Genomic DNA, 13275 nt, shown 5'->3' on the forward strand with positions numbered 1-13275 from the left:
CAAGGTCTTCGTCGGGGAATTCCACCGAGACGAAAATTGAGACGTGGACACATTTTGTGCCCAGTAGGCGTAAAGGCTTTCTTTCGGAGCCATAATCAAACCCGGTTTGGGCGAGGGAAGCGGCAGCAGCGGCGTTGACGAGGGTAATGTCGAAACATCGGCCTCCAAATTGAGGGACAATTCCCTTGATTTTATCCCCAAAGTCAGGGAGTGATCGTGCGATTCGAGCGAATCGATTTTCATATCATTGTCGACAACAAGTCGAACAGTTCTCCGGTGGGCAAAAACCGGACGCGGGCGGCTAAGGGCCATCTCCGGCTGTCTGTGGTCGGAAAACCGCGGCGACAAAAAACACAAACAGCTGTACTTACCGCGTCTATGCTACTCGTTTCGCGGTTGATGACTTGTAATGTGTAGAATAAAGGAGATACCAACTTATACGAGAACAATACTAAAAGTTAACAGATGAAAGGAATATTCTGGCTTTCGGCTAAGACAAGATAAGAACCGATACTACACTTGATCTTAGCCAAAAGGCCGAGAAGCGATACCCACCAATACCCTCAATCAAGGGGGTGGTAGAGGGATCCTTCCCACAGTATATGGTGGATAGTAGCAGGTAGCCCCCAGAAGCCCTTGCGAGTCCCAAAAACGGACCCAGTGGCTCATCGGTTGGTAATCTTCTCATTGTAACTTTAAGACGCCAGCCACATACACTTAACTAACAAGATGGTGTTCTTTAGAATATTTACCAAACTTGATTTATCTCTATACTCCCCCCTCCCCCACCCCACCCCCAGTGAGATATATTGCCTCAAATGGACGCTTCTCAAGGTGTGCGCGGGCTCTAGGAGATGACGTTTGGGTTAGGGTCTAGGCTACCAAATTTAGGGTTAGGGTAACGATTTTGGGGTTAGGGTTAGGGTAACGATGTTGGGGTTTAGGGTTAGAGTAACGAAATTGGGGCTAGTACAGATCAAACATAACCGATAACCAGCCAAATTTCAGCTGTTTTCCCTTGTCTACGACCATACCACAGGGAAAGCACCGGTTCTCGTCCGATCACCGAAGTTAAGCCCTGTCGGGCGGGGTTAGTACTTGGATGGGTGACCGCCTGGGAATACCCCGTGTTGTAGGCTTCATTTTTTTCCTTTGCTTACTCTCTCAACGTTTCATCCGGGTAAACCGCTTCCGATACTCACGGCGTCCCGTAGACGAGTGAGGAGTAAAACAAAAACTAACATAACAGGGAGGAGAGAAATAATTTTTCCACAACTTGCCGAGCTTGTGGCCAAAATCATTTCCGAATGCAAGAGAGCGAGCAAACGAAGGAGCGAGGGCGCGCGCTCGAGATCTCAACACATTGTTGTGACAAATTCCACATTTGTACGTGACATCGAATCATTCGCACGCTCCCACTAATCACAAATAGGAAAACACGCACACTTTTACAGCACTTTCAAGGACTCAAGACATGTCAAAACATTCCCACGATTAATAGAGGCGGATGGATTCAAACTGACTGAAACGAAGCGAAGCGGCAAAAGGTTCCACATTTTTACTTACTCGCCTGCCTCTTTGTTTGCTCGCTCGCTCGCTGGAACGAACGTTCCCTCCTCTCGCTCGCTCGCAATAACAAATACATGACAACAAAACCTCGCCTGCCACAGGTATGGTTGACAATGTACTCACGTTTCTAAAACAAATGCTTTTCTTGCCCATGTATCGATCGTTCTTTGCTTAGTCCATCCGTCGGTTAGTTAGTCAGTCACTCCTCCGCTTGGTTTCCTCTCCTTTTCTTTCGCAAAGAAACGAACAAAATAATGCAGAAAGCACACACATCTATCTACAACAGCTCTACTCACATCCTCAGAAAAACTCACCTTCATTTACAATCACTTCTATTCCTCCAAATCTCTCTGCCAACACGCAGGCCACTTCTGTCTGTCTCTCTTTCTTTCCATGGCTTTTTGCTTTCTTTTTCCCTTGCTGCTCTTCTTCTCTCCTCATTCCAGTTCCAGTTCACCCTGTTTAACGGTCAACTCCAAAATCAAGATCAATTCATTAGTCAATCAGGGGTTAAGGGCAAGATATTTTACATCAGCTTTTCGGGGACGAGCGCGAACGCAGGTCCCCACTACCAGAAATTATACGCTCGAGTTACCCACATTTGGGGTAATCGCAAGGGTCAACCCAGTCCAAGTGCAATGAAAGGGCCTCGCCTTGAGAGGACTGCCTCCTTGATCACAGTACCTCCCGCGTCAGGTAAGTATGCCTTTCAGGCATACGCTTGCCGTGGTAAAACTCTCCCTCACCTATGTCCTTGTGGTACTGCTTTGCACGCTTCAAATCAGCCAGTGTCAGTTGCCGCCTTGGCCTGTCATGTCTTTTTCCGCCTTCCCTTTGGAGCTGCAGGGCTCCTGTGCACAGAAGAGAATGCTATAGTCATTATTTTTCCTTCCATTAAATGTGTCTTCCCCAAAAGGGAAGTGGGCCACACTCGGAGGTAGTGCTATACCGAGGCAACCCGTGGCTGGGACGAGGCAAGCCTCTTTTCCACAGCCCAGTTCCAAAAATCAGTTTAATATATGAGCTACTCAATGAGCAGCGTATCAGATATTAAGCTGATAAGAACAGATACTTTTTTTTTTTTTTTCTTCCAAAGTTTATTTACACTAGAGATTGGTATTTACAATGATTTGGGTGGATAATAAGTTATAATTTAGTTACAATGATTGGAATCACTAGAGAAAAATCAGGGTTCTAGCTAATTACTTGTTTACGAATATAATAAATGCGAGGTTGAAAATTGAAAAATAGAAAAAGCTTGGTAGTCACCCCTCCGAAAACTGGCCTCGCCCGACCGGGCTTAACTTCGGTGATCGGACGAGAACCGGCGCCCTCTTTGTGGGAGGGTCATAATTCAAAAAGCGGGGTTTAGGACCCAAATAGATTTAACGGTTTGAATTCTATGAGATAGTGGCAGTAATATGAAGCCTGTATCAGAATAAGTGGTCGGGTGAATGCCTGATGTGGCCGAATTGGTGTAAAAGGAACTTTGCGAAAGGGGTGATCGCAGGTTGTCACCCATCCCAAACCTAGCCGCGCCCGACAGGGCCGAACTTCATGTTGATATCTTGGGAACCGATGGTGTGTTTGTGGGACTAATTGTTAGACCCGAATTTTCAGGATTTGGTGCTCATAAGAGCACAGAACCTTCCGATAAGCCCAGAGGGCAGTGAAAAAATCCCGTGAGGAGTGGGTGAAAGCGGCGTTAATGCGGAACCGCACGCGGGTTTTAATTTTGGAGATAATGGCGTGGGCGGAGGGTCGCTTGGCTTCAAAAACCTCCAAGTTGCGGGCAGCCCAGAGTTCGTTGAGAGTAATTTTGATTAAAAAAGAAGTGATCAGGTTTGGTTTTTCGGAATCAGGGCCCCGGGGTAAACCGTGGCGTAGGAGAATTAGCGAGTCAGACATTGTGGGGGGATTATCGTAAAGTTGGGAGATTAATGTCGACACCCAGCTCCACACAGGGGACACCAGGCGACATGAGCAAAACGCATGGGAGATTGTTTCGCGTTCGCCGCAGCCCGCGCAGTGATCGGGCACCGCCAGCCTGCGCCAAGATTTAAGGTAGGCACGGGTTTTGACTACACCGTGAGCGATTCGCCACGCGATTTCGCTTTCCCAATTTGTGCTGAGACCACCACCGAAAATGTCTGTCCAGATGTGGGGCCAGTTAAGTTGGGCCGAAAACCGTGTCTCCCACCGCGAGACGCAAGGGAGTCGCTGGGGGGGAGAGGGGGTCAGCCTTGAATAAAAGGTTCGTACACTGAGGTCGGGCAGCGAGTCGAAACTCGCCCCCAGCCGGTCAACCAGTGTAAGGGTAGCCCGGTAAATCGGAGGTTGTTCATCCCCGATATATTTAGGGGTGTTATTCGACCGTAGAAACGCCCAGCTTTTAGTTCTGTGGCTCAGCGGAAAGCCGACCCAATATCGCGCGAAGTAAACCCATTTGGCCGTGTAAGTCTCGTCGCCCACCGGGGGGAGCCACCGGAGTTTAACGGCGCGAGATTTTTCCAGGGGATCTACGACGGATAAACCCCCTTGTTGCCAGGGAAGGCGGCAGATGTCCCGTTTGACGAGCTCGGTCTTTCCGTTCCAAAGGAACTCCCAAATTGCCTTGGTTATGCGGGTATGCACCCAGCCCGGCATTTTCGCCACCGTGGCGGTATACCACAGGCCTGAAGCCCCGAGAGTGTTAATGATTAGAGCTTTTCCCCGAAGGGAGAGCGTTCGCGTTCGCCAGAGGTTAAGGCGGGCCTCGAATTTCTTCACTCGTTCCGCCCAGTTAGCTTGCTCAAGGTTAGCGTTACCGAAATAAACCCCTAGGATTTTTAAGTTTTCGGCCACCCACGTGATGTCAACCGGGCCCGTCATTCGACCGGCCTGGGTGCCAATCCAGATCCCTTCGGTCTTTGTAGGGTTGAGGCGCGAGCCCGAGCCACGCTCAAAGGTATGAATTAGCTGAAAAGCGCGAGTTATGGAGAAGTCGTTAGCTAGGATTAGAGTTGTGTCGTCCGCATACTGGGACACTTTGCAGGTTTTACTAGGGGAACCCGGGATGGGAATGCCGTCAATGGTGGGATCCCGGCGGATTGCCTGCCCTAGCGATTCTACGATAAGGCAATACAAAAGCGGGGAAAGCGGGCAACCCTGTCGGACTCCTCGTTGGAGGGGAAACGACGAGGAGAGCCAGCCGTTGTTGATCACCCGGGAGGTTATATCTGTGTAGATCACCTGGACCCAACGTCGAAAGTCGGGCCCGAAATTAAGGCGCTGTAAGACGCGTTGTAGAAAAGCGTGATTTACGCGATCGAAGGCCTTCTCCTCGTCGAGGCTAATGACAGCCGCTGACCGCTGTTTTCGCCCCACGAAGTCGATCGTATCGCGTAAAAGAAAAAGATTTTCGAAAATACTGCGCCCTGGAACGCCGCAAGTTTGATCTTCGCTGAGAATAGAAGGGAGAACCTTTCGGATGCGATTGGACAAGGCTTTGGTCGCAATCTTGTAATCCAGGTTAAGAAGAGAAATTGGGCGCCAATTCTTTAAAGACAGTGGGTCGTCTTTTTTGTAGAGCAAACGCAGGATTCCCTGACGTTGCGAGGCCGAGAGAAAACCCTCACGGAAAGAAAAATTGAGCGTATCCACTAGGTCTGCCCCCAAGGAGTCCCAAAAACGAGAGTAGAACTCGGCTGGGAAGCCGTCTGCCCCCGGCGATTTGCCCGATTCCATTTGAGAAAGCGCAGCGTGACACTCGGCGTGTGACAGCTCACCCTCACAGAGTTTTTGCTCTTCGGATGACAAAGCGGAATCGAGCTGTCCTAAGAGCCAGTCCTGGCTTGGGAGGTCGACCGGCTCAGCAGTGTAGAGGTCCTTGTAGAAGGCTCTGCATTCGCGAAGAATGCCCCGGGAGGTTTTCTCGGTAGTATTTAAGGGTCCACGCAGTTCGTGAATTGCGTGGCGTGACTGGCGGGATTGTTCGAGCTGGTAGAAATACCTGGTCGGTTTCTCTCCCAGCTCCGTCCATTCCTCTTTACTGCGGAGTATGCACCCCGAAATAAAAGTGTCGTCCATTACTCTCAGGCGATCTTTGATCTCGAGTAATTTTTGACGGTGGGCGGCATTGTTAGGATCAGCCCGTGATTGTAAGTCACGAAATTCCCGATCGAGAGCCGCTCGCTCGCGTCTGCGGTTGGTTGCGGTTTGTACACTGTGGTTAATGGCGAGCTCTTTAAGTTGGAATTTGCCCGCGTCCCACCAAACCCGAGGGTCGGTGAAGAGGGGCTTTTGAGAACGCCATTGGGACCAGAAATTTTCCACGTCTGAACAGAAATTATCCGATTTTAACAGAAGCGTGTTAAATTTCCAAATCCCGCGGCCGCGTGGATTTGAATTCCCCAGTTGACAAGTGATAGACACCAGGTGATGGTCCGAGTAGGGGAAAGGAGTGCTATTGTGGTCACGCACATCCGTTCTCCAAGCTCGAGGAGTATAAAAGCGGTCTAGCCGGCAACCGACCGAGTGTGGGCCATTATACCAGGTAAACAAACTGCCTGAGGGATTTTGAACGCGAAAAATATCCTCGAGGCCAAGTTGATCCATCAGTGCGTGCAGAGCGGGAATCCCCTTGTCCCCAAAGCTATTATCGCCTCCCCATTTGTCCCGCTGGGTGTTGGGAACGCAATTAAAATCGCCGGCCACAATGTTGTCAGTATTGCGGTGGGCGTAACGCCACAAATTTGCAAAGAATGTTTCGCGGTCGGAATGATTGTTGGGTGCATAGACATTGACAACAGTGACCGAACGGCCTTGCTCAGAAAGCGTGGCCGCGATAACCCTGCCATCCATGTCTATAGAAACATTTTCAAATTTAACCGAACTATTAGGATGGATAAGTACGCCCACACCGGCCGATCGCGTTGAACCCGGAGACCAGCGTGCGTGACCGCCCCATTGTTTTGCCCACAGGTCGCCTGTCTGGGCGTCTGGTAAATGTGTCTCCTGCAGGAGACAGATGTCGAAATTAAATTTTTTGAGATGGGCGAAAACTTTTTCCCGTTTGGGAAATTCGGCGATGCCATTGACGTTAATCGTACAAATGGACACCGCCATAAGGAGAACATAAAAGGGGGGATTAAACTTAAACATTAGAACTAATGTAGGAAAATGTTGTAGGCCTTTTGGGCCTCTTGGTGCAATTCGAGTAGGGACGCAAACACGTCCTGTCGAATTGTGTTCTTGAGGTGGAGCCAGATTTCCTGAGTCACTGGGGAGGTTTTTTGTTTGCGGCCGTTTTCCTTCGTATAGTTGCCGTGCCGATGCTGGAGATAGTGGGCCCGGCATTTGTAGTAAAAAGGCCCGGGGGCCGAGGCCATAAGCAGCGAGCGGTTCGAGCCAGCATGTTCTAGTGCATCCAAAAAGGCTTTAAGGCCAGATGTCGAGTTTTCCTGGGTGGGGGGAGTGGAGACGTTGTCGGCCGAGGGGATGGATGAATTCTCCGTGGGAGGGGTAGCTTGAGTAGATTCCGATTGGGAAATCGCTGGGCTGGGGGCCTGGGTGAGTGCTAAGTGTTTCGAGGGGACCGAGAGCTCTTCGTCACTACTCCCAGGAGTAGGGGCGTCTCGTTTTCGCCGCCGGGGGGTGCTGGTGTCCATGGCGGAGTCGTCCATGGGGGAAGCGGCGGCCTGGGCGTAGCTGGGTGTAGAAAAAAGTTCCTCGCTTTCCTCGCTCAGGTCGCTGGTGTCGGTCGGTGCAGGCTGTTCACCATCTGGGGTCGGGGTGTGGCTGGGCTCCGGGGTAGGCTCGGTCTGGGGAGCTGGTGGAGGGGGTGGGGGTGCTTGTGCCCTGCGGTTTTTAGGGCAGTGTTTCACCACGTGCTCCGTTGATTGACAACGGTAACACGTGGTGGGCTGGCCAGAATACTTGAAGCCCATCTCAATGCCTGCGACCACGAGGCGTTTGGGGATGTCGCGATGAATTTTTAAGAATTCAGCCACGCGGACGCCGTTTTGGATATGGCGAAAGCCCTCCTCCGGGTAGTAGAGGCGGCGGAGATCTGGCGATTTTAGCTCACCGTAAGAGCTGAGGATTTTAACAAGGTCTTCGTCGGGGAATTCCACCGAGACGAAAATTGAGACGTGGACACATTTTGTGCCCAGTAGGCGTAAAGGCTTTCTTTCGGAGCCATAATCAAACCCGGTTTGGGCGACGGAAGCGGCAGCAGCGGCGTTGACGAGGGTAATGTCGAAACATCGGCCTCCAAATTGAGGGACAATTCCCTTGATTTTATCCCCAAAGTCAGGGAGTGATCGTGCGATTCGAGCGAATCGATTTTCATATCATTGTCGACAACAAGTCGAACAGTTCTCCGGTGGGCAAAAACCGGACGCGGGCGGCTAAGGGCCATCTCCGGCTGTCTGTGGTCGGAAAACCGCGGCGACAAAAAACACAAACAGCTGTACTTACCGCGTCTATGCTACTCGTTTCGCGGTTGATGACTTGTAATGTGTAGAATAAAGGAGATACCAACTTATACGAGAACAATACTAAAAGCTAACAGATGAAAGGAATATTCTGGCTTTCGGCTAAGACAAGATAAGAACCGATACTACACTTGATCTTAGCCAAAAGGCCGAGAAGCGATACCCACCAATACCCTCAATCAAGGGGGTGGTAGAGGGATCCTTCCCACAGTATATGGTGGATAGTAGCAGGTAGCCCCCAGAAGCCCTTGCGAGTCCCAAAAACGGACCCAGTGGCTCATCGGTTGGTAATCTTCTCATTGTAACTTTAAGACGCCAGCCACATACACTTAACTAACAAGATGGTGTTCTTTAGAATATTTACCAAACTTGATTTATCTCTATACTCCCCCCTCCCCCACCCCACCCCCAGTGAGATATATTGCCTCAAATGGACGCTTCTCAAGGTGTGCGCGGGCTCTAGGAGATGACGTTTGGGTTAGGGTCTAGGCTACCAAATTTAGGGTTAGGGTAACGATTTTGGGGTTAGGGTTAGGGTAACGATGTTGGGGTTTAGGGTTAGAGTAACGAAATTGGGGCTAGTACAGATCAAACATAACCGATAACCAGCCAAATTTCAGCTGTTTTCCCTTGTCTACGACCATACCACAGGGAAAGCACCGGTTCTCGTCCGATCACCGAAGTTAAGCCCTGTCGGGCGGGGTTAGTACTTGGATGGGTGACCGCCTGGGAATACCCCGTGTTGTAGGCTTCATTTTTTTCCTTTGCTTACTCTCTCAACGTTTCATCCGGGTAAACCGCTTCCGATACTCACGGCGTCCCGTAGACGAGTGAGGAGTAAAAGAAAAACTAACATAACAGGCAGGAGAGAAATAAGCTTGTGGCCAAAATCATTTCCCAATGCAAGAGAGCGAGCAAACGAAGGAGCGAGGGCGCGCGCTCGAGATCTCAACACATTGTTGTGACAAATTCCACATTTGTACGTGACATCGAATCATTCGCACGCTCCCACTAATCACAAATAGGAAAACACGCACACTTTTACAGCACTTTCAAGGACTCAAGACATGTCAAAACATTCCCACGATTAATAGAGGCGGATGGATTCAAACTGACTGAAACGAAGCGAAGCGGCAAAAGGTTCCACATTTTTACTTACTCGCCTGCCTCTTTGTTTGCTCGCTCGCTCGCTGGAACGAACGTTCCCTCCTCTCGCTCGCTCGCAATAAGAAATACATGACAACAAAACCTCGCCTGCCACAGGTATGGTTGACAATGTACTCACGTTTCTAAAACAAATGCTTTTCTTGCCCATGTATCGATCGTTCTTTGCTTAGTCCATCCGTCGGTTAGTTAGTCAGTCACTCCTCCGCTTGGTTTCCTCTCCTTTTCTTTCGCAAAGAAACGAACAAAATAATGCAGAAAGCACACACATCTATCTACAACAGCTCTACTCACATCCTCACAAAAACTCACCTTCATTTACAATCACTTCTATTCCTCCAAATCTCTCTGCCAACACGCAGGCCACTTCTGTCTGTCTCTCTTTCTTTCCATGGCTTTTTGCTTTCTTTTTCCCTTGCTGCTCTTCTTCTCTCCTCATTCCAGTTCCAGTTCACCCTGTTTAACGGTCAACTCCAAAATCAAGATCAATTCATTAGTCAATCAGGGGTTAAGGGCAAGATATTTTACATCAGCTTTTCGGGGACGAGCGCGAACGCAGGTCCCCACTACCAGAAATTATACACTCGAGTTACCCACATTTGGGGTAATCGCAAGGGTCAACCCAGTCCAAGTGCAATGAAAGGGCCTCGCCTTGAGAGGACTGCCTCCTTGATCACAGTACCTCCCGCGTCAGGTAAGTATGCCTTTCAGGCATACGCTTGCCGTGGTAAAACTCTCCCTCACCTATGTCCTTGTGGTACTGCTTTGCACGCTTCAAATCAGCCAGTGTCAGTTGCCGCCTTGGCCTGTCATGTCTTTTTCCGCCTTCCCTTTGGAGCTGCAGGGCTCCTGTGCACAGAAGAGAATGCTATAGTCATTATTTTTCCTTCCATTAAATGTGTCTTCCCCAAAAGGGAAGTGGGCCACACTCGGAGGTAGTGCTATACCGAGGCAACCCGTGGCTGGGACGAGGCAAGCCTCTTTTCCACAGCCCAGTTCCAAAAATCAGTTTAATATATGAGCTACTCAATGAGCAGCGTATCAGATATTAAGCTGATAAGAACAGATTTTTTAAGTTTTGAAAAGGATTTATTTGCAATAAACCACCTAGGATACAAAATAAAAGTGCTTAACGCACGTGGGCTTGGCCCTGACTAAATTATTTAAACAGTCCAGAGTTCAGTTCATAATTACTAAGAAAAACAATGATGAGGCTAGAGATAAATTAATTATGATAACGATGATGAGATTAGGGCTAAACTATTGTGACTAGAAATAAATTAACTAATATAATGATCTAATATACTAGAAATAAATTATTATTACTTAAAGTCATTTACTAATATAATGAACTAATGTAGTAATCTTAATATTTACAGTAGTAGTCTGTATGAGTCACCCTCAATCGCACAAATTGAGGGGGACTCCCAGGCCTTCTTAAAGCTGGACAGCGGAAATCTGAAAAAATCGCAAGCGATTCTAGCTTTAATATCCCCGAGGATATATCGAGTTATACCCTCCGGATAGTCATTTCCGTTATGAAAGGTAGATTTATTTCGAAATTTCCAAATACCAAAAAGAATTGTTTTAATGAGAAAACGAGCTATGCGAGAATTCTTAGAATCGACAGGGGGCCAGCGGAAAAAGAAAACATGTGTACAAGAAGAAGAGAAACTGGTATCAAGAACCGAGGAGATAATGGGAATAAAATGGGACCAAACAGATTTTACGCGAGAACAATTAAGGAAACAATGATCAATGGTCTCTTTACGGGAACAAAAAGCACATTTGTCTGAGTTGATATAACCCCAATTCCTAAGTGAGTCGCGGACTTTGGTGGCGCGAAGCACGATCGACCAAAGAATGTCATTTTTGTAGTTCTCAGTAAAATCATCGCGAACTAATTTCCAAAAACCGTCAAGATCGAAACCAATCGGGAGAAAGGGATTCCAAAAACGATGAAGAATTGGGGAGGTAGAGTTTTCTTTCAAAAGGACTTGATAGCATTTTTTAGAGGAAAATTCAAAATCACACCACTCCTTGCGGGAAAGAATCCCGCGAAGAGTGGTGAAAGCTGAGAGAAATTTATCGTAATAAGAAGTTAAAATCTGTGTGCTCGGAGTGGAGTTGTCACGAAGAGAACGCCACTCCGGCCGACAAGAAGCAAGTCTAGAGCCTAAAAAATATCTTGCAAGATAAAAGGATTTCGAATCAGAGTTACTTAAATTAGAAATTACTGAAGCCAATTTAAGTGAATTTCCTTTGATCTGAAAATTTGAAACGCCGAGGCCACCCTTAGAAAGGGGTTGGTAACAAGTCGCTCGGCTAACGGTTTCAATTCGAGATCCCCAAATAAAAGGCCAAATTAAATTATTAACCTTAGAAAAAACCCATTGCGGTATACATAAAACTGTAGAAAGATAGAGAAGCTTACTTAGACCTAGCACATTGACAATAAGAGATCGTCCCACGAGAGAGAGCGATCGAGATTTCCATAAGTTGAGGTGTTTCTCCAGTTTCTCAAGCTTAGGTTGCCAATTATCAAATTCAGTATTTTGACCAAAAATAACACCCAAAATTTTCATTTTGGATACCCATTTGAGGCCAAGTGGCTGGTCGCTGCGTGTACGCCAAGCTCCCAGCCACATGGCCTCCGTCTTTGTAACATTGAGACGCGCTCCAGAGCCACGCTCGTAAACATTAATCATTTTAAATAAAGCTTGTAAGGAACGGTAAGATTTAACAATACAAGTCGTATCGTCAGCATAATTTCCAACTTTGTAAGAAAGGCCACGCGCGCCCGGAAGAAGAAAGCCTTCGATCTCGGGATTATTTCGAATTTTACACGCGAGGGTTTCAACACATAAGACATATAGTAGGGGGGACAGGGAATCCCCCTGTCTGACCCCGCGGGCCAAAGGAATCGCGTCAGTCAGCCATTCATTAACAATGATTCGCATATTAGCACCATTATATAGGGTGTCGATCCAAAAACAAAAGGACGGGCCGAAGCCAAACTGGGGTAAAAGGTTTTGCAAAAAGGTACGATTAACTCGATCAAAGGCTTTCTCTTGATCCAAACTAAGCAAAATACCGGTTTCATTCGTACGATCGATATAATCTAAAATATCTCTAAGCAAATGTAGGTTTGAAGCGATTTTACGACCAGGCACAGAGCATGTTTGATCAGGATCAACAATGTATTCTAATACTTTAGAGAGTCGCGAAGAAAGAACTTTTGAACATAACTTATAATCAACATTTAAAAGAGAAATTGGGCGCCAATTTTTTAAATTTTTCCGATCTCCTTTCTTAAAAATAACGCGCGTGTTACTTGTTTTCATCGAATCGCACATTTCTCCAACTTGATAACATGCATTTAGAACGCAACATAAATAAGGTGACAAGCGATCCCAAAACTTAACATAAAATTCAACCGAAAGGCCATCAGGGCCAGGTGACTTATTCCTATTCATATTTTTAATAGCAGAAGTGAGTTCTTCAAGCGTCATCTCGCCTTCGCAGGATGACGCCTGATCGGGAGTTAATTTCCGTGAGAGGGAGGATAAAAGATCATTTTGGAAAGCAGTGTCTATCGGCTCTTCAGAGAAGAGCTGAGTATAAAAATCGACATGAGCTTTTTCCATGTCCTCCTGGGAGAACATTTCAATACCATTAGGATCATAAACTGAAGAAATGTGAGATCGCTGAGCTTTCATTTTTTGCAGATTAAAAAAATATCGGCTCGGGCGTTCGCCTTCTTCTAACCATTCAGCTTTACTGCTAATAATTATTCCTTCGGCCTGTTTAATTCGAAGTGCTTTTAGACGGCATTCAGTATCAGAAATTAATGAAATGACAGAACTGTCTCCGTCAACTAAACGTTGACGTAGACGGATCAATTTATTTGTAAGCATAACTTGATCTCTTTGTAATTGCCTTCGTTTTTTGCGAGAATAAGAAATCGATTCTTCTTTAACGGATTGTTTAAAAAACTCCCACCAATCCTGGAGGCACGGAAAGCAAGGTAAAAACCGTATATGATCATCAATTAATTTCTCCATAC

The 13275-nt window shown here is 47.4% G+C and overlaps 5 non-coding genes and 3 pseudogenes across 5 annotated transcripts; 2 read left to right on the forward strand and 6 right to left on the reverse strand.

Moving 5' to 3' along the window:
* Positions 1-422: 422 nt before the first annotated feature.
* Positions 423-549, reverse strand: LOC148738450 (U2 spliceosomal RNA; annotated as a pseudogene).
* Positions 550-1020: 471 nt separating this feature from the next.
* Positions 1021-1139, forward strand: LOC148738451 (5S ribosomal RNA). Its single transcript, XR_015997958.1, has one exon. It is a non-coding gene; the product is annotated as a 5S ribosomal RNA (ribosomal RNA).
* A 970-nt stretch (positions 1140-2109) lies between these two features.
* Positions 2110-2273, reverse strand: LOC148738452 (U1 spliceosomal RNA). The gene has a single exon (XR_015998054.1). It is a non-coding gene; the product is annotated as a U1 spliceosomal RNA (small nuclear RNA).
* A 211-nt stretch (positions 2274-2484) lies between these two features.
* LOC148738453 (U2 spliceosomal RNA) lies at positions 2485-2670 on the reverse strand. The gene has a single exon (XR_015997737.1). It is a non-coding gene; the product is annotated as a U2 spliceosomal RNA (small nuclear RNA).
* Positions 2671-8079: 5409 nt separating this feature from the next.
* LOC148738454 (U2 spliceosomal RNA) lies at positions 8080-8206 on the reverse strand (annotated as a pseudogene).
* Positions 8207-8677: 471 nt separating this feature from the next.
* Positions 8678-8796, forward strand: LOC148738455 (5S ribosomal RNA). Its single transcript, XR_015997959.1, has one exon. It is a non-coding gene; the product is annotated as a 5S ribosomal RNA (ribosomal RNA).
* A 951-nt stretch (positions 8797-9747) lies between these two features.
* Positions 9748-9911, reverse strand: LOC148738456 (U1 spliceosomal RNA). The gene has a single exon (XR_015997922.1). It is a non-coding gene; the product is annotated as a U1 spliceosomal RNA (small nuclear RNA).
* Positions 9912-10122: 211 nt separating this feature from the next.
* Positions 10123-10299, reverse strand: LOC148738457 (U2 spliceosomal RNA; annotated as a pseudogene).
* Positions 10300-13275: the final 2976 nt, after the last annotated feature.

Source organism: Stylophora pistillata, chromosome 2, assembly GCF_964205215.1.
Source record: "Stylophora pistillata chromosome 2, jaStyPist1.2, whole genome shotgun sequence".
NCBI lineage: Eukaryota > Metazoa > Cnidaria > Anthozoa > Scleractinia > Pocilloporidae > Stylophora > Stylophora pistillata.